Below are 20,500 nucleotides of genomic sequence, written 5' to 3'. Positions count from 1 at the left end.
AGTCCTGTGAGGAGCAGATGAGGGAGCTGGGGGGGCTCAACCTGGAGCAAAGGAGGCTCAGGGGGGACCTTCTGGCTCTGCAACCCCCTGACAGGAGGGGGGAGCCGGGGGGGGTCGGGCTCTGCTCCAGGGAACAAGGGACAGGAGGAGAGGGAACGGCCTCAGGCTGTGCCAGGGGAGGGTCAGGTTGGACATCAGGAGGAATTTCTTCATGGAAAGGGTGGTCAGGTGCTGCCCAGGGAGGTTTGGAGTGCCCACCCCTGGAGGTGCCCAAGGAAGGCCTGGCTGTGGCACTCAGTGCTCTGGGCTGGGGACAAGGTGGGGATGGGGCACAGGGGGATCCATGGGCTGGGAGGGCTTTTCCAACCTAAATATTTCTGTGATTCTGTGACTGTAAAGGGTCCCTGTGTGCTGTTCTTGCAGGAGGGTGACTTTTTGCAGCCTCTACAGAAGATGTACTTCAGCTATTGAATTGCTCTCTGAATGCAGGAGAAGAATGGGAAAAACTACCAGGCCGTGCCGTGTGGGCCTGTTAGCCTTCCATGGCTAATTGTGCCTCCGTGGGAGAGGCCAGGCAGTGGCCTGAAGAGCACTCAGCCCTCAGAAAGGCTGGCAAGCTCTTAACTGAGCTGAGAGCTCCACGAAGAAATTAAATTTGGCAGTGAAAGTGCAGTACTTAGGTTAGTCTCAAGTAGTCTCGAGATATAAAAACGTTTCTGTGGGAGTTCTTGGCTGAGCGTGAAGGCTGAGAGAGAAGAGTCCAGCAGCCTGTGGAGTGCTGCTGCTTTATTTGTTTCATCCTTGTGTTGATGGTTTTAAGAGGCCTGAATTTATGTCCAAGCATTTATCATGCATGCCTGGAGGAGCAGGGGCCGGTTCTCCCGTGGTGCTGGTCCCTTTGGGGCTGGTGATGCAGTCTGAGGGCTCCTGCTCTTCCTGCTTAGGAGCTGTGAACAAAGCCTTAAATGCAGAGGGAAACTGGGGAAACTGGGTGCTCTGGGTATTAAATTAGCAGAACTTCTGTTGGTGCTTCTGGATTCCTCCTCCACAAACCTGGCTCAGCCCCAGACCCCTGGGATGGAGCATTTGCCATCCTGTCCTGACAGCTGGGACAGATGGGACAGGGACATTCCTGGGCACTGTGACATGGAATCTCAGAATGGTTTAGGCTGGAAGGGACTTTAAAGACCATCTCATTGCACCCCTTGCCATGGGCAGGGACACCTTCTGCTATCCCAGGTTGCTCCAAGCCCCGTCCAACCTGGCCTTGGACACTCCCAGGGATGGGGCAGCCACAGCTCTCCAGGGGACATCTGGATATAAAATGCTGCAGCAAAACAGGCAGAGGAGGAGAAATCCTGTGATTCCAAGCCTCTCCCATCTCCAGGCAGTCCTCCCAACTCCCAAGTATGGTTGTTTGGGTGGGGTGGTTCTAGTTTGGTCAATCAGATCCTCCAGGCTCCAAGGATGAGCTGTTGGGTGTGACCATGAGAGCAGGGGGTGGGCTGGGGTGACACCCGGGTCCCCAGATGTGTGAGCACAGCCCTGGGGATGGGGACAGGGAGCAAGGGGCAATTCGGGCAGCTTCCCATGGGCTCTAATCTGCTTTTAACATCCATGTCTCCACAGGGCTGATGGAGGGACGTGCAGTTTCCAGCCATGGACAGAAACAGGAAAGCACCTTGGACAGCGTTTGTGGGTGTTGCTTAGAAAAAAACTGCTGTATTTCTGGGTAGAGAATGTTATTTCTTCTCTTCCTAATCTCCAAAGGCAAAGCTGTCTGAGCTTTTCAAATAATAAACCCAAGCATATTTTGCATATTACATACCCAAGAATATTATGTTTTCTTCTGTTTTTCAAGAAATAACAAATTGAATTTAAGGAATGCTGCTTGCTTTGGCACAGTTTCACACAGACCATTCTGAAGGATAGAAAATCTTTCAAGGAGAAGAGGAAGATGCTGAAAGCTGCTGGGTCCTGCTTCCCATGTGCACATCCAGTGCTGTCCTGGCTCAGAGATCTGCAGGAGGCAAACCCAGGGAGTCAGAAAGGCTGAGCTCCACCTGCACTACAGGTAATGCCAGGCTATATTGAAACAGGAATATTTTCTATTTGAATAGAAAATTTAAAGAGAAACCAAAGATTATGTGGGAGCACTAAGGCTTGGAAGACATCTCAATGGAAACTCAGCTTGTCCTGAGGGTGAGGAACAAGCACAGGACATGAGGAGCAAAGTCCAGGATATGGAGGGAAATGTTGGATTTCAGTGAAAGTCTTGATTTAGAAGGGGTGGCAATTCCATATATTTTATGAAAATTTCGTGAAGTTTTTTAAAAAGTTACAAGTTTTGGCTTTGGCTTGAAAGGAATGTGAATGATTCCATCATTAATGCACAGCCTTGTTTGCCACAAACGAGCCCAGAGGAGCTTTATGTGGCCTGAACTCCAGCTCAGGAACGCTGACACAGAGGGCTGTCATTCCCTGCTATTGCAGGAGCAAAGTCATCTCACTGGGATCTGATGATTCCGTGGCTGCATTCCTGATTTTTTCCATCCCAGTGAACGCTGTGCCTTTATGCAAAACCACACATCCTTTATAGGAGCAGTGAAAACGCTGCAGAGCACCCCAGCAACGTGAGAGCAGCAACACCCTGCTGGAGCCACTGCCCAGCTGTGGGAGCGGTGCCAGCATTCCCCACTGGAGAACCAGGGAGCTGGGGGTGCTTGAGCAGAAAAGCTGAATTTCCAGCTCGTGCAGGGAGAGGAGGCAGGGCTGGGCTGTGCTGTCATGGCAACGAGCAGGGCACAGATATCTGCACCCCACGGGCCTCGCTGGCTGCTGGATGTGCCACTCACGGCGGGGTCGGGACCTCCACCAGGCTGGAGACAATGTCCCTCACACAGCCAGGGCCTGCTCCTGGCAGCCACCCTGGGGCTGGTCACTGAAGAGGAGAGGTAAAAAATACCTGGAGGGCGTTGCTCCTGATTCATGATCAGCCATAACCTTCCATCGCCACCACCAAATATTGCCAAACACCTTGAATCGGGTGTTGTTGATGGTGGGGGATCATATTCCAGAGGTTCCCTGCCCAGGCTCCTCCTCAGATCCTTCTGCAGCTGTGTCCAGCTGTGCCCCTGCCCAGGGACCCCTCCCCATTCCCAGCTGGCATCACATTGACCCCCAGGGAGCTGAAGGAGCCGCTGGGACAAATCCTGGCTGCTGCCAAGGCAAACGTGAGCCAGGGCAGCCCCAGAGCTGCCAGGCAGCAGCCTCAGCCTCTGCCTGGAAATCCCTGCAAATGGGGAATTAAGGGACAGTTAAATTCCTTGGAAGTGCTGGGTTTGACCCTCGGTGCTTTGTTCCGCTGAACTCTGCCAGCTCAATAATAGCATCAGGTACTCCTTTAAAACCTGGTTTGTGAACAGCTGGGATCAAAATAATCGTGAGTGACAGTTTTTTACACGTAGAGCACATGTTTGGGCAATTCGTGGATGTGAAAACTTTTTGAGCAACAATGACTCAAATTAAAAATATTGAAATATTTGAGCAGTTGAATAACTGTCATTATTTTTCTCTGATCTCATATTCTGTCCTTGTTAAGAAAAGGTTTTACATACATTACTTTTTTAAAGAAATGTAAGTGTTTTGCTGAGGAAATCATCTCAAATATGTACCACTGCTGAGCTGTGAGACCTATCTCCAAATCCTCCACACTCTGTTTTTAAAGTTGTTTGTTAATTTAGTTTGAAGTTATTTACCAACAAGAAGAAAAATGTTTTAGGAAACTTGTGGATATTGACAAGGAAGGTTTTCATCTGTTTGGGTTTTACATCTGGGCTGTGTTTTACTTGGATAATCCCCCACTATTTTTCCCTGTGGTGTCCTAGAAAACATCCTCGCCTTCTGTTGGGTCCTTGTTTCATGGTTTGGATTTTCTCACCTGCCTTCACGTTATGAAGGAATTGATGAAAAAAATGTCAATATTTTAATTGCTTAAAGAGCAGGATATGAGGCTTATTAGGAGATATTTAGCACTAGTGGAGACATTTTTTATTTGATAGATGTTTCTATTATTCTGTAAAAAAATCCTGTTTGAGATGTGTAACTGCAGAGTGTGAAGAACTAATTCACACCGTGATAAAATAGTTATGGAAATGAGCTGGGGAGGGATCATTGCTCTGAAAGATTACTTGGGAATGGCATCAATCACCAGGATCAGATAATGAAGCCCCATTCCTGCACTGGGAAAGCAAAACTGTGGTCCCTCACGTTTGAGCACAGAGAGGGGATTTACCAGCTTCCTGCAGGGATTTTACATCTGCTATAAATAGATGTCACAAATATTATTTTGCAGTTGGATTTGCCATTGTGCAGCATGGGCAAATTATTGGTTACCTGGCAAAACTCACTGCTCTGTAAAGGGCAGAATAACAACCAAAAACCCCAGAAATTTTGCATTTAATTAAAAATAATATACATAGTATTTTTAAAACAGAACATGTGTGTGGTATGCAATGAGTAAATTAGTAACTCTGAGACATATAAATACCATAGAATCACAGAATGGATGAAGGGACCTTAAGGCCCATCCAGTGCCACCCCCTGCCATGGGCAGGGACACCTTCCACTGTCCCAGGTTGCTCCAAGCAACCAGGGATGGGGCCCAGTAAGTGCAGATGGATGATGTTTTGGGGGAAAGAGCCCAGGCAGCCCCAGAGCTCTGGGATATTGGGAAAATATTCTTTATAATGATGGTGTGGAGGCCCTGGCACAGGTTGCCCAGAGAAGCTGTGGCTGCCCCATCCCTGGAAGTGTCCAAGGCCAGGTTGGACGGGGCTTGGAGCACCCTGGGCTGGTGGAAGGTGTCCCTGCCCATGGGGGCATGTAAAGAAGAGATGGAACATGTGCCACAGACACAGTCGGTGCCCGTGGGATCTGATCCAGCAATTCATCAAACATCTGCCCCAGAGCAGCTCTGCCTTATATCCCTCATACAGGTTTACACTAGATTAGATCAGAAGGCACTTTTCTATTGTTTTTAAGTGGAAGACCCCTTTAATTTCATATTATTATAGCAAAATAATTGGTTTAATTAGTTAAACCTCTCCAGATGTACAGAGAAGGAGTTTGCCTGGTTTTTTACCTCCCTCCCTGCCCTGCTGGGGGGAGAGAGAGCCCCGAGAACAGGCTCCTCAGACTGGCCCTTTGATTTGTGTGCAGAATTATTTGCTCACATCACTGAAGAACGTCTCCACAGCAAGGAGTTGTGCTGGCTCATATTTCCTCTGCAGACTGTTTCAGATGGAAAACAAGGAAGATGATCTAAATTGGAGGTAATAGGCTGGAATGTGGGATGCAGGAAGATTACAGATGCACCTTGAACCTGCAGGACTAATGACTTTGTTTGTGCATCTGCAAAATGCTCACCTGACTTCTGCCTGGGAGAGCTGCTCCAGCCCTGTGCAATGAAATCACAGATATTTCAACTTTAGGATCCTCTAATACCTTGTTCATGGTTAACAAGAGGGCTAAAGTAATGTTCCTTTGCAAGCTGGGAGAAGTTTGGCCTGAGATCTGAGAGGCCTGCATGGGAAGCCCGTGATTTCTTTTCCCACTGTATGAGTAGAATCCATGATGAAGTTGTTAAAATTACAGGCAGGAATATGTTCCTCTTCAATCCTGTTTTTTTTTTTAAAGGTAGATGAAGTTTAATATTTAAACTTTTGAGTATCTTGCAAAATTTAGACTTTACTTTTGAAGGCAGGGGGTAGGGGAATCCCAGAATCCCAGAATGGAAATGGCCATCAGAAAGATCAAGGCAGTCCCATGATTAAATCCCAAATCCTGAATCTGCTGCCTCCTGGTCTGGATGGGGGCATCTCCCTGTGCCTGGAAACGTGTCCCATCATGTTTGGCCATGGGGGTTATTGATAACCTGCTGTTTTACTCTGTTCTTGATGGCAGGCACTGCTCTGCTGTGACTCCAACACACACTGCAGGACGAGGCCCCCCTGAGGGTGTCTTGCAAATGCAGATGAGGTAAGAAAAGCCATAAAAGCTTCAGAGGCCTCTTAATTTTTCCCCTTTGAATCATCTGTCATAAAATCTCGTAGGAGATGGGCTGTGCTCACTCAGAGGTAAAGCTAATGTGCTCTTTGATGCTGTTGTTTGCGAAATCTCTGACTTATTAGCAATAAATCCAGGGGCTGTGGTCGGCCTGGCAGAGCTGAGCTTTCTGCCAGCCTGTGCATTGGAGGTGGTGCTTGAGAAATGCTGCCCTTGGCTCTGGGAAATGCAGGAAGCACTACAAGTGGTCGGGTCTGTGCTGGAGGAGAGGACTAACCGAAATTCCCCGGATTCTGGGAGCCAGTCTATCAAAACAAAGCAGGGATGCGCTGCTGCCGTGCAGCTCCTGCCAAGGATGAGCTGAAACCAAACTGGCACAAACACCAGGCAGGAGTTTTTTTTTTTTATTTTTTTTTAATTTCAAAACCTCCACTCTTTGGGTGTAAAAACATAGAGGATCTATTTTTTCTTGCTGTGTTTAACTGCTCCTGGGATGTGTCAGGCTGCTCCTGGGCGTGTGACGCCCTCCCCAGCGCGGGCTGAGGTGGGAGCCTGAGCTCACCCTTCATTCACTGATGCAAGCTGGGGCACAGGGGTTTTTCCTGCAGAAATCTGCTTTTGCTGCTCGTGACTTTTTCCCAGCAAAATTTAACAACTGTGCAATGTACCTGGAGCTACAAGGGGTGGATTGAGCAATTAAATCTGGTTAAAGTCTTCTGGGGAGGGAGGGAAGGGCCGTGCATGTTGCTGGGCTGCGACAGCCTGAACAAGAAAATCAGGGATTTTCTTCACTTGTTGCCAACCAGGCAGTTTTTGGCAGCTCTTCAGCATCCCCTTGGTGTGGAGTAAGGAGGGGGGTGTCCAGCCCTAGCAGTGGATATTTCCTTCTTGTGCAAAACCCAAGAGAATTAGCATTGGAACACCATGCCTGACATTGAAGGGACTCTCAGTCTGCACCAACTGTACTCCTTGAGTTCTCATTTGGGAATAAAAAGTATAAATTGGATGACAAATAGTGATTCATTCTCAAAAAAAGTCATTCTTTTCTTAATTCAACTCTTGGAATTTTCACTTAATATCTGAACTCCACGGTCTGATCCATCTCCAATTCATTCCTTGTCTAGTGGGTTTTATTAACTGCAACACCCTCAGTAGCTGTTTTGTTTAGGTAATAGAGGACAATTCAGCCTGAAGAAAACTAATTTTCCTCTTTCACGTGGTTTTGGTTTTCTTTTTTTTGTTCCTTGTAGTTTTTAAATGAATTCCAGAAAATAGCTGTGACAATATGGGAAGAGAAAGACCGAAGTAAACATTGATTTTTACAGTGTAATAATTTATGGTACCAACTTAATAAGTGGTGTGACATGAGCAGTTCACCATCCATTTATCATGAGTTGATAGTTTGATTCCGGAATTTTTAACACCACTGCTCGCTGTGACATTATAAAGGACCTGCCAACATTCCCATTAAAACCATGAGATTTTAGGAGTTCTGCTTCAGCTCTAAATATCAGTATTTGGACTCCATGAATTATTATGCAGAGTAACAACCTCTGAATGACTTGTTCCAGCAACTATAAAAAAAATTAAGCCTTTGACATTTTTGAACTTCAGGAGGACATCTTCCCCTTTCCAGAAGAAAAGCCTTATGGATGCTTTTCATTATGCCCACCATAAAAAGTTTACAAACTCAGAGACAGCTCCTCAGCTAAAATAAATCACTTTAATTCCACAGATGGCAAGGAGGAGACAGCAATTTACATTAAAAGGTTCTGATGAGAGTTGTCTCGAGCTGTAGTTTGCTGGCATAATGGCTCCAGGCTAATCACACTCCCTTCCAGGAGCCATGCTGGGGTTACACAAGGGCCAAAAATAGCAGCTGAGCTCCACGGCTGCTCTCACAGCCCCTCTCAAGGACTTCCCAGCCCGTTTTGGTCAGTGTGGAGGTCACAGCAGAGCCTGGTGACTGCCACTCTTTTGGCTGGGCTGCAGATAATAATGTCAAGTCAGATTATTTCTGCTTCTCCCATCACTTTCTCCTGACTCCAAAAGTGCTCTGGAGCAAATAAAGCCCTGATGGTCCCTCCCTGCTGCCTCCACGTGCCCTCTGTGGGGAGCCCCTCAGTGGAGTGACAATGTAGAAACTGGTTTCTAAGGGTTGTGATGGATGTCCAGGTTCTCCAGACTTGCTTTTCCTAGTGAAATCCACTTCCATAATAATTCCAACCACACGTCTGGGTTAGGGACCAGGCTTTTTGAAGGCTTCAGCTTTTGCAGAATGTCACTGGGACACAGTGCTGTGAGTTCAGCACTGCTTTGTCACAGAATCATGGAATTGTTAGGGCTGGAAAAGACCTCTGACATCAAATCCAACTGTTGCTCATCAAGTCCAACTGTTTGCAGCTGTGGACACCCTCAGACCTGGGGGATTGGCTTGGGGAAGTGTGAGGTGGTGGGGGGGATGTTCTCACCCAATGTTTGCTTATTAATCACAATGCACAGAGTTTGTTTTCGCAGAAACACCTGTGGGAGAAGATGTGCTCCTTGTTTCCACAGCAGCCTGCAGGATTGTCCCTAACCAGGGGCCAGGATGGTCCCCACCCCATCCTGGCTCCTCTCACTCTGGGGGAAGGGCAGCCACGGTTACAAACACCCCTGCAAAAACAGGGCATTCCTCAACATCCAAAGTGGTTTAGAGCACAGTCTGTGCCTGAAACGTTTTTCAATTTAGCAGGAAACCCGTGTCCTCACTTCCATTCTTTCTGGAAAATACAGAAATACCTCTAATGACTGAGGACTCAAAGGGCTCCACCTCCTGGGTCTGTTGGTTCAAGAACCCCTAAAAAGAGAGATTTAGAAAACGGAGCTCGTGGATAATGGGATAAAGTGATGAAAAGTAAGTTAACTGATCTGCTAAATTCTATTTGTATCCACGGTTTCTAAGGAATTGCATTAAAAAGGGTTTGTGATTATGTTTAACTTGGGTTGTAAGGATTTAATGTACCGTCTACAAGTCGTTAAACACTTTTGTTGTGACATTTGATCTCCACGTTGATACTTTATTACCACAGATCACTTGGAAATGGGAAAGGGACCAGCGAAATTTAAAACCAAATTACAGTTTGTTGGTTTTTTCAGGAATTAGCTCATTTTAAACCCCTTTTTTAGTAAGAAGTAATGACTTGCTTTATTTAGAGACTATTTAAAATGCTCTCGAGGTATCTATTGAATATCCTGACATAACAGATAAATCAGTGGCAGCCTCAAAATTAGTTCTGCACTGTTATAGATCCCAATATGTTCTATTATGGTGCATGTTATACAGCCCTTGTTCAGTGCACGTTAGAGGAAGAGGGAGAGTCTGTTCTCAAAGCTGTTTCTAACAAAAGATCATTCCTACCCCTGAAAATCTGCCAGGATTTGGCTTTGAAGCACGAAGTTGGTTTATTTGTGTGTCTCTGGATGGTCTCTGATAGGCAGAAGATGATGGGTTTTATGGTGTTTGTCTGCTCAGGTGTTGTAAATGCATTATTTATATATCCAAAAGTAATCAGGAGAGAGGTGGATGTTCATCCGGACTTTAAAATAATTCAACTGACCTAATTCCTGTCAAAAATAATTTTTATAAAAACTGCACTCCCTAAGTAACTGTTTCAAGATGGAAAACTGAGCACCAGGGTGTGGGTGCTGGAGCTGTTCCAGGTGACCCAAGGCTGGTGCTGGGACAGGATTTGCTCTGTGGTGCCAGAAGCTTTAAGCTGCTTTCTTAGTAAGCTCAAATATTCATTTTTAACCCAGCCAGTTACTGTCATGCATTCCCAAATTAAGCAATAATAATGGACGAATAAATGGACGAGTCTCCATCACAAGTGTTTGCTTTAACTCATCGCTGCTGCTGCTCCCCTTGTCCTGCTTGTGATTCCTCAGGCATCTCCTCCAGCCTCTGATGAGATTCCTCATCCTAAAGAAAGGACTTTACAGCCTTTGGAATGGCAGTGACCTGCTCAGGGGGTGGTTTTTCTCCCCAGTGAACACAACTATGAGCATTCACTGAAACCTTCCCCAAACGGTGTTTGTCCAACAGCTGCGTCTTTGCTTCCCAGAACAGTTTTGTTTCAAGCTGAAATCAGAAAACTGTACTCTTAGAGCAGATCTATGGGGCTAAGTCAAGCCAGATGACCTGGGGAGGAATTCACAAGTGCCCTGTGGTGTTTGCTGGTAGAGAACATGGGTTATGTTATGTTCAAATAAAGAGGGAAGTGAGAGCAGTGGGGAGGGCGGCCAGGCTGTCCCTGGGGTGATGGCAAACACTGGAGTGTCAGGCTCTCCTGTCTGTTTAACCACCAGAAATTGGGAATATTTTATATATTTTGGCCTTGGACCTTGTTATTCAGGGGAACATACAATAATAAAGGAGCATTTGGAGTGATTTTGTTAGAAATACATCAGACTGTCAGCCAGTCTGGTGGCATCAATAATTCCCTATTAAGGCCTCTACACCCATTATGGTTTGTGCTTTTACTTTTTTTTTTTTCCTAAGTTAGTTTCCAGGCAACCAGTAAGAACTGAATTACATTAAGCTGTTAATTCAGCCTTGCACATCAGCTCTGGGTTCTGCAACCCATTTGTTCCTCTCGTACACAAGTTTCCTCCTAAAAACCCTTTTATTGGTTTAATCTGCAGTAGCACCAGCCCAGAGAGCTGCTTTTAAAATGGCAGTGTCTGCCTAGGTTTTGGTTCTTGTTTGGTTTTTAATCCTTGCTGGTGGGGGTCATTTGTGTTGTGTGGTGGAGCAGAGCTCTGTGAGGAGGTTGGTGTCACCCACCATCAACATACACTGAGATCTACCAGGGTGTTCTTCAGCACCACGGGAGGTGTTGCCTCGTGGTAAGGGCTGAATTAAGAAGATTCTTGTGATTTGAAGGGTGATATGATTGGAGATTTGAGGGTGGAAAGGCCGTGGCACAGGCTGCCCAGAGAAGCTGTGGCTGCCCCTGGATCCCTGGAAGTGTCCAAGGCCAGGTTGGACGGGGCTTGGAGCAACCTGGGCTGGTGGAAGGTGTCCCTGCCCATGGCTGGGGGTGGAATGAGATGAGATTTAAGGTCCTTTCCAACCCAAACCAGTCTGGGATCCTATGATCATTTCCTCGTGGAGAGCTAACTGGGATATTGGTTATTAAGAAAATTCAAACTGTAGGACCTTTCTCTCTCCAGAGGAGAACTGTTCTTTCCTTCTTCCAAAATGTGTAGGCTGCAGGATGTGGGATGCAGATGTGGATGTGGCACTGGAGGACATAACTCAGTGGTGAACAGTGTTGGTGCTGGTTGATGATTGGCCTTGGTGATCTCAGAGGTCTTTTCCAAGCTCAGATTCTCTCTCCCTGTGGGATGCAGGCTGTGGGTGTGACAGCCTGAGCAGGAGGCACCAACAGCTCTGCTCCACTTGTGATCTCACAGCCCTGAGCACTTGCTCTGGCCAGGAACTGGCCAGCAAATCCTCCTCTAACCTTTGGCTGAAGAACACAAGGAAATGCAGACTTTTGGTTGTGTGAACAGTCTGGAAAACTAAAATGTGGGAAGTCCTTTCGAGGACAGAAAGCTGGAGATCAGAAGCAGAGTCTGGTTTGTGTAATTTGCACACAAGTAGGCACAGATTTTGTCAGAGATTCCTTCCTGTCAGGGGAACACGTGGATTTAAGAATTTCATTTATTAATTAATACCTGTTTGGGAAGTGCATGCTCATCAATCCTGGGAAAGCAAAGAGGAGGCAGGAATGAGACAGAACCATCCCGAGCATGACATGCAAATCTCTGCTCCAAAGGAGCAATGTTGGTGTTGTGCTGCACAGCCCACAAATGGAGTGCCCACAGAGGGAACTGGACTGGCAGGTTGGTGATGAACTGCCCTACTCATCCCCTGATCCAGGGCAGGGAGGCTGAGCCTGGCAGCTTTCCTTCCAGGCTCAGCTCAAAGGGGGGCTCTGGAAGTGGGAGGGAGATTTTTGGGATGAAATTGCAGTTGTGGCTGATAATTTATGAGCCATGAAACCCAACCTGTGGCTGGATTGAGCTGTTATATATTATATGGGAAGGGTCAGAAAGGCCATTAACCATTCCCCAAGCTATGTTGTTACTTGGGATATATTATATATAGACCTATAGATATTGTTATATTATATTATTAGGGAAAAGTTCTTCCCCCAGAGGGTGGTTGGCACTGACCAGGCTCCCCAGGGCAGTGGGCACAGCCCCAAGGCTGCCAGAGCTCCAGGAGGGTTTGGACAATGCTCTGAGGGACAGGGTGGGATTGTTGGGGTGTCTGTGCAGGGCCAGGGGTTGGACTGGATGGTCCTTGGGGGTCCCTCCCAGCTCAGGATATTCCATGATATTCACTAAGGTCAAACTCAGAGACTTCTTCCATCCAGGTCCTTGGACCAGCTCTGTCTCAGGCTTTGCCTTGGTGTCAGTGAGTTGTGGAAGTCACTTGGGAAGTTGTGCTGGTCATTTTTGGTGGGGTTGCAATTAGAATAATCAATCTTAATTAAAAGAATTTGACTTTATCCACTGCTAAAAATAACAAAAAATTGTAATGCATAAATATAATACCCTAAAAGACTGCAAGCAAAGCACCAAGACAAGGCCATTTCAGACCAAGGTGCCATTGCTTTTGTAAACCAGTTGCCTTGGGATACCATTTTTAAAAGTGATTTTTTTAAACGGATATTTATTTAAAAAGTAAACTACAGTTTTGAGCTCTTTCCAGTTTCTGTTATTTAGAGATCTGGGATATGGATGTGAATCATAGAGGTGACAAATTCAGGCCACAAAAGATAACCATGTCTTCATCAAACTTCACTGGAAAAACAGTTATTAAAGCTCTGCTGATTAGAGCAGAGCACAAAATAAATGCTCTTCCCTGAAGAAGCCATAAGAACTTATGTAGTTAAAAAGGGGTTTTATGCCTCGTGGGTTGCTCAGATCTCTTGGAACAATTATAATCACCAGAGTGTTTTTCCTTTCCCATTTATCACTGGAACGAGGGATGTGTTTCCATCCTGAGGGGCTGTGGTTCTATCAGCAGGCCCAAGAAAACCCCCTGTGGTCAATATGTTGAATCTAATCACGTTCTCCATTTCTGGGACATATTTTATTAAACATTTTCATCACTTTCAGCTGTGCATTCATACCTCAACAGATTTATATCTGTAATTAGGGGATTGTTATTTACCAGCTGGTAAAAAGACACCTTTCAGCAACATAATTCAAATGTCATGAGTTACTGCCAGTTCCACATTCCTAGTACAGTTATTTCCTTTGCTACAGGTTAGGAACGTGTCTGCTGTCAGAAACCTTTGGAAATTGTTCAGAAATACTGGGAAACAACTCACTGTGTTTGTCCAGCTAAAGGAAATCAGATTTATGTGAAGGAAAGTGATGCCTCTCCAAGATCTACGTTCAGTAATGAGTTGTTTTTATTTAACAAAGTCTCTAACAGATGGTGTTTCTAAATTTTGAATATTAGGGCTGGTTTTGCAAGAGGCCTCTCCACGCTCTGATGTACCAGGGATGAGGTTTTCATCTCAGCTGCAGCTCAGAGCTGGTTGTGAGGTTGCTCCTGGTGGCACAAAGGCACCAGTCCTGGTGTTGGAGCCACACGAAGGTGACACCCCCTGTGTCTGCAGCCAGTGCCACCCAAAGCACTGCCCTGTGCAGGGGGTTTGGTTCATGGCACATGGAAGATGTGGGGTTTTTAATAGTTTTGAAAAAAGTAATTTATTGTGTGTGCTCTGTAGAAGGAATCATGGAATGACAGAATGGTTTGATGGAAGGGACATTAAATCTCATCCAGTGCCACCCCCTGCCATGGGCAGGGACACCTTCCACTAGCCCAGGTTACTCCAAGCCCCCTCCAACCTGGCCTTGGACACTTCCAGGGATCCAGGGGCAGCCATAGCTTCTCTGGGCAACCTGTGCCAGGGCCTCCCCACCCTCTCAGTGACTGTCTCTTCATTTATCCCAGGAGTTCCTTAGTCACTGTTATCTGAGATTATTTTCAGTTGATTTCTGCAAGGTTTGTGCTCATCACCATCACCTTTCTCAGCCAATTCTCCAATCTCACAAAAGCAGCACATTAATTTGAGGAGCTGTGTTTTCCCTCAGTCCATGGTTCCTGGACATTGAGGAGCAGACAATGGTGCTGCCAACCAAGTCTAACCAACCCCCTTGTTGTTCCTCAGGGCTGAAATACTGGAGACAGCCAATTTCTCACCAAACCCAGTGCCATGGGCACCATCTCAGCTTGGCCAGGTCACCAGATGTCATCCCTTTGGCCACCCGCCCGTGCCTCTGTTGCTCCAGCAGGAAGGTTTGGTCTCCTGGTGAGGCTCTTCCCACACCCTCCCCCACGTGTTCAAACCCAGCTTAAGCTCCTGGTTTGGTTGGTACAAGTGGTCACTTTTGCTGAGCTGTTCAAACCCTCTGTTCTGCTCCTCTGAGCACTCCCATCCTGTGAAAAGGGTGGGGAGACATTTGCTTTGCTTCATTCCTGCAAAGCATTTCCAGGATCAGAGCAGTGTTCCCAGTTGTGCAGTCATTCCACGCACACAAAGCACACGTGGACTGCACTTTCATCATTAAATCTCTTTTCTCCTTAAGCAATACAGGGTGGTGGGGGGTTTTGAATGTGGAAATGCAAATTATCTAAATGAAGGGTGACTCTGCACAGGTAATTCAAGAGAGTAGCTGTGGGGAAACATCAGCCAGGGCAAGAAGGAGGAGAAATTTGAATTCAATTGGATTTCAGTAACTTCAGATTGGTTTTGAATCATATTTACGTGCTTTTCCCTCTCTCATGTGTTTGCAAGTTTTATTGCTCTGGTTCTCCACGTGGAGAACCAGATTGGAGCTCTGTGAATTAGGGGGTTGTTATTCCTGAGCAGGAGATGAACTGCGGCAGCAGGAAATGAGAGCCTTCCCTGGAGTCCTTCCCAGGAAAGCTGTGGAAAACCTGGAGCTGAACCCAGACCCAGGAGACACAGAATGGCCCCAAAACGAGTGGTGGGGTGGGCCAGGAACCGCCCCCAGGAAGCTCAGTTGGAAAACTCAGTCAGCACAAGGGATGCTGAGGGAAACGGGGACGTTCCAGGCCAAACCCTCCCTGCCTCTCCCAGAGACCCAGGAGCTCTGCAGCTTCCCTGCTGCTGCTTCCAGCAGCGCCTGGATGGGAGGATTTTGTGCCGTTTCAGGCTGAGGATGAAAGTGAGAAATGGTTGAACACCCTGAGCTCCGACGGGAGCAGCAGCAGGAGCCGCTGATGGAAATGGCCCAAATCGATGGTGGGTTTAGGGAGGTTCTTTTCGTTGTTGGCTGCAAGATTTCAGTGAAAGCTTTTCTAAATATGTATTTCAGGAGAAGGCAAAGACTTCTTGCAGGGTGAACCAAATATGAAATTACAGATCTTGAAGGAGAACTGCACTTGTAAAATGAAAAACATGATGTGGCACAGCAAAAATGGGACCATTGTCCTGAAGGCTTTGGATCTGGCCTTTAAAGTGTAGTTTGGGGATTAATCATCAAATGGTTTTGTCATAGCAATTTGACTCAAGTGGTTCTTTGCTCGTATTGAAGACTTAAATTGCACACTCATTGTCAATGAAATAATTTTAAATAATGCAGCTGTTAAAGTTGCCTGGTTTGACTGTTGGACTTTCAGTATTTGCTGGGTAATATCTGCTTCTTCACTCCTTCCTCTTCATCTGGAGGCCTCTCCTCCAAATGAGATCTGGCCCATGGGGGACTTTAATCTTCTCCAGACACCAGCCCTGCACTCCCATGTACCCTTGAGTTCCTGCTGGTAAACCCAGCGTGGAGGACCTGGCCACCCAAGGCAAAGGTGGAGGTGGAATGGGTCTGCTTCCCACAGGGATTGTACTAATAGTAACTTTTTACTTCTCCTGATTTTGTAGAGTGTGTTCAGAGAATCATAGGATGACTAAGGTTGGAAAATACCTCCAAGATCATCAAGTCCAACCTTCCCTAGATGTGAACAATACCATAATTATATTGGTATAGAAATGGAAAATGAACTCCAAAATATTTTGATCTGGAGAATTTGAGTTTAGTTCTAGTGGGAATTAAGCAGAAGAATTTTCAAGTAATTTACGTTTGAAATGCCTTCATAACTTGTGCTTCATAAAAACAGAGAGCGACATAAAATGACAGTAAAACTCCCATTTTGGAACTGGACATTCTCCCTCCTGGCAGTAAAGAGCAAAGGTAATTTGCTGTGCTTCAGAGAGGTTGTCAGTAGTTACTGTGATTTCAAATGATGTCACAGGAACACTGAGACATCTCCATCCTGCTTTGATGGTGAGTTGGTGATGAGTTGGTGATTTATGGCTCTGAATTAGAGTTTGTGGTTAGAATTAATGTCCTGGGCAGCAACAACCAAACCTCAGCAGGCTCCCCTGGTTCCCCCAGGCCAGGGGCTGGGCAGGGGCCTGGGCTGCCCTGTCCTGGCCCTGCTCAAAGCTTTGCCCTTTGGAAATCCAGGCAGGAGCTGCCTCTGTTGACGTGGGACCTCCTTATGTAACCCTCTTGCTACTGGAGCACTTCGGTGTAAATGGAAAAGAAGAAAATACAAGAAGAAACACAAGAGGGTTTTTTTCCCTCCTTAAGTGCTCTCATGGGTTTGCTGTCTTTTACTTGTTCCTCTCTTCTCCAAAATTAAATCTTTTCCTTTTTTACCCCCCAAAAAGCATGAAAAGGAAAATTGCTAATGAATCAAAACACAAGAAAAGTTAATGGTTGTGTCCAGAACACTGATTTTTCTTTGTGAGTGTGGCAGAACTAGAACTGGAGCCCACGTGGAGTTTCCATCCAGTGCTGCTCTGCACTCATCAGCCATCCCTCCAATTAATTAACTGCCTGAAATTAATATACAGACCAGCATCACTTTTAATTTCATTTTCTGTTTCTCCAAACTGAATTGCCTTTAATAAAACCGTATAAAAAGCAGATTTTCTCTTATCTACTCCTGCCAACCCTGAGCCACCATTGGTATGTTTTACAATACTCGGTTTGATTGAGCCAGAGTTACACCCTGAGTTAATGAACAAGGCAGAGTGGGAATATAAGACAACTTTTCAGCCTACAGATAATGCAGAACACTGTCAAATGGGTAATTCAAGAGAAAGAAGAAAGCCTCTCAAAGTTTAACACAAAAATAAATGATGGGTTTAGCACTGCTACAGGAACATTGCATTTCCCAGAAGTAAAAGATTGTTTGGATCTGGGTCAAGAGAAAAAAAAAATTGTAAAATTAAGCAACACTTCAAAGTTTGGATTTATTAGAAGTGAGTGAAGTTCATTGTCACCTGGTGCAGACAAGGTTTTCTTAAGGGCTGGGGAGTTTGTGTTTGACTTTATTCTTAAATATTTACAAGAAAACTAACCACTGTGTTTTGGTTCTGTAAATATTGACAGCAGGTTTTCATCTTTCATTAGGAGGACCAATATTTGCTGGATTGGATCTGTGACCCTCAGGTTAAGTGCACAGAGAGATGGGACAGGGATCTTCTCACTGCCCTGAGGGTTCAAACTGGCTGATTCCAGTGGAACTAAAGGGGGGGAAATGGGGGAATTGTGGACCTTTTCTATTAAAATACACCAAAAGTTTGAGTGAGAGATGCTCTTCTCCCTCAGATCACATGTCCCAGGTGTCTCCTGACTGTGGCTTTCAGGCTGATGTGGGTGGTTTCTCCTTCTCTCTGCCTTTGCTTTGGTGACAACGTGCTCTTGAGGGAGCTTGGCTGATGCTGCACTCCTTGCTGGCCCTGCTGAGCTTTACATTTGGAGTTTTATATCCATGGAGGTTTGTGAAAATCCTCTTCATTTTTGCAAGCCCTTATTTAAGTCCCAGGTACTTAATTATCCACTGTGGCCAAGTTCAGCATCCTTCCTAGAGGTGTCACAACTGCATCTTGGCTCAAAAATCCAAAATCCTTGAGTAAACTTTGCACCTAAATTTTGGGGTTGGATTTGGTTGGTCTATGAGCTGTAAATTCCTAAAGAGCATTTGTCCATAGAGTCATAACATGAGTCAAAGGCCTGACTTGTTAAAGGAATTCCATGTTTCCCACCTGAAGTAATCAGGGAAGACAATACAGAGTGATTTTCAAGAACTCCAGTTCCCTTGGTTTGAATGTTCTGTGTGATTTGTTAGTCAGAAATTCCATCATGTTTTGTACCACCCCTCAAAAATCTCAGCTCCAGTTTTTTCCCTCCTCAGAGCTGTCTTGTGCATGACAAACCCCACATTGTTCCTGTGTGTTCTTCTGCATTTATTTCATGTCATCTTCTTCCAGGAAAGAAAAAAACCCAGAGCTTCTCTCACTTAGCACCCTTTGGGACAGCAGCTGTAGATGAAGAGCAAGCAATCAACATGTCAGGATAAAATTAGATTGCCACGGAGTACAAGGTTTGATCCAATATCTGTATCAGATTCGGTTTTCAGCTCTGCATATCACAAGACAATAATACTTGCTGAAGGTGCTCGGCACGAAGCAGCTTTTTCACAGATGCTTTTCATCTGTGGAAAAGCTGGGGAAGAGGGGGCAGGGTGAAATCAGCTATTTTACACTATTACCTCAATATTTAGCTGTAGTTATAAATAAGGAATGGATGCAGGAGTTGGCTCTGCTGCGTTTCTGTGCTCGTGTGTGTCTTCAGTGCAGGGCAGTGGTGGAGCCAGGATTAGAATCCCAGAATATTGTGAGTTGGAAGGGGCCCAGAAGGGTCACTGAGTCCAGCTCTCCAGGGAATGGCCCATGCAGGGATCAAACCCCAACCCTGGTGTTGTTCAGCACCATCCTCCAACCAGCTGAGCTCAGCTCAGGAACCTGCAGCAGAACCAGGCAGGAGCTTGGGGAGCATTTCCCACACAAATCTCCCAACCATCCCTGCTTCCCATGCTCTGCTTTTCACTGGAGAGTCATTTCAAAGTGAGGAAAAGGGATTCATTTTGGTTAAACAAGATGGGAGATGGCTCTGGCAGCATCCAGCCCATCCAGTCCAGAGCAGAGCCAGCCCAGAGCAAACCCCAGAGCCAGGTCCAGCTGGGTGCTGGGTCCTCAGCCAGCACCTTCACTCTACAGACCAAATCCTGCTTGGTGACATGGCCAGAGCCCTTAGAGACAGCTCTGAAAAGGCCAGGGGTGGATTACAGCTTGCACAGAAAATATCTACATTTTGACATTTTTTTCTACAAAGTGCCTTAATACTTTCAAGAAGTAATATTTGCTTCCATTTAATTGGACAAAAGTTAGTGAAAATATTTCAATTATTCATTCAAATGTGTTTGGTTTGGGTCAGACAGAGTGGTTGGGTTGACTTGAAGGACCCAACAGAACTCAAGTGCCAACAAGCTGGGCAATGACAGCTCCGTGTGGCCACAACCACCTCTGTCTGTGCTGATAACCTTTTCCTGGCTGTTTGTCCATCTCCCACCAGGTCTCTGGTTACCAGTAGCTGTCTCCTGAAGGGAGCCATGAGGATGTCTGAGGCCTGGCTGGGGTTCCTGTGGGGGTACTGAGCCAAGGAGGTGTTTAACCCTCGGGCATCACAATTTGTGCCGCGTGGAATCTTCAGCCATTGGAACGTCCTGGTAAGGGCAGAGTCATTGGTTTGAACTCACTGGGGGTAAAATCCATTTTCTCTTGGGCATAAAAATATTGATACACACACACATACAGCCTTTTTGTAACACTCGTGGCCCATTTAATCTCCTGTTTAAGGACTTTAACCTGGTTCTGCCTGTCCCCAGCTCTAGGTTGGGGTGATGAGACTCCAAGGATGTTTCCCATCCCCGTGTTATTTAATTCTCCAGACCAGCTCCCACTGCTCTGTCAATAGCTTTCAAATTAATGGTCCAATCTTTTACATTAATGAGTTTGCACTGACCCCAGTGGAAGTGGATCAGCTCTGAGACCGTGGGCCCGGCCGGGTGCCCTTGTTGGTGCTGCAGCTGAAAGTAGTTCACCTACTTTAGACACAATCCTGGCACCTCGAGCTCCTCAGTGTCTTTGGAACTCATTAAAGCCTCCATTCCCGTCCTGCTGCTCCCAACAAAGAGGGGTTTAATAAGAGCATTTTTGATTTTGTCCTGCAGTAACTCCAAGTTATTTTGAGGTCCTTTCTATGCTCGTTCAGCTCAAGCAACTGCTCTAGAAAGCTCTTGTTAGCCCAGGATTTCCTGAGAGACAGAATTCAGCACCTGTGTTTTCCAAATCCCTCTGTGAGGTTTGAAAAATCTTATTTCAATCATTACAATAACAAGGCATCTCAAACAAAACCAATATGGTCAGAGCAGCCAGTAGGTGATGGAGATGTTTCCAGTCACTGTAAATTGTTGTGTTCTCTGGAAAACACAGTGAGT

The 20,500-nt window shown here is 46.0% G+C and overlaps 1 long non-coding RNA gene across 4 annotated transcripts; it reads left to right on the top strand.

Moving 5' to 3' along the window:
- Position 1: 1 nt before the first annotated feature.
- Positions 2–9,102, top strand: LOC135420105 (uncharacterized). Of its 4 annotated transcripts, XR_010433351.1 has the most exons (4): positions 2–1,407; positions 1,630–1,732; positions 1,906–2,074; positions 5,221–9,102. It is a non-coding gene; the product is annotated as an uncharacterized LOC135420105 (long non-coding RNA). The 4 variants fall into 4 exon arrangements; XR_010433352.1 differs by having other exon boundaries at positions 2–680; positions 1,630–2,074; XR_010433353.1 differs by having other exon boundaries at positions 1,630–2,074; positions 5,292–9,102.
- Positions 9,103–20,500: the final 11,398 nt, after the last annotated feature.

Source organism: Pseudopipra pipra, chromosome 11 (genome assembly GCF_036250125.1).
Source record: "Pseudopipra pipra isolate bDixPip1 chromosome 11, bDixPip1.hap1, whole genome shotgun sequence".
Classification (NCBI taxonomy): Eukaryota; Metazoa; Chordata; class Aves; order Passeriformes; family Pipridae; genus Pseudopipra; species Pseudopipra pipra.
The sequence above is the reverse complement of the archived record's forward strand: the minus strand, read 5'-3'. Positions and strand labels throughout refer to the sequence as shown.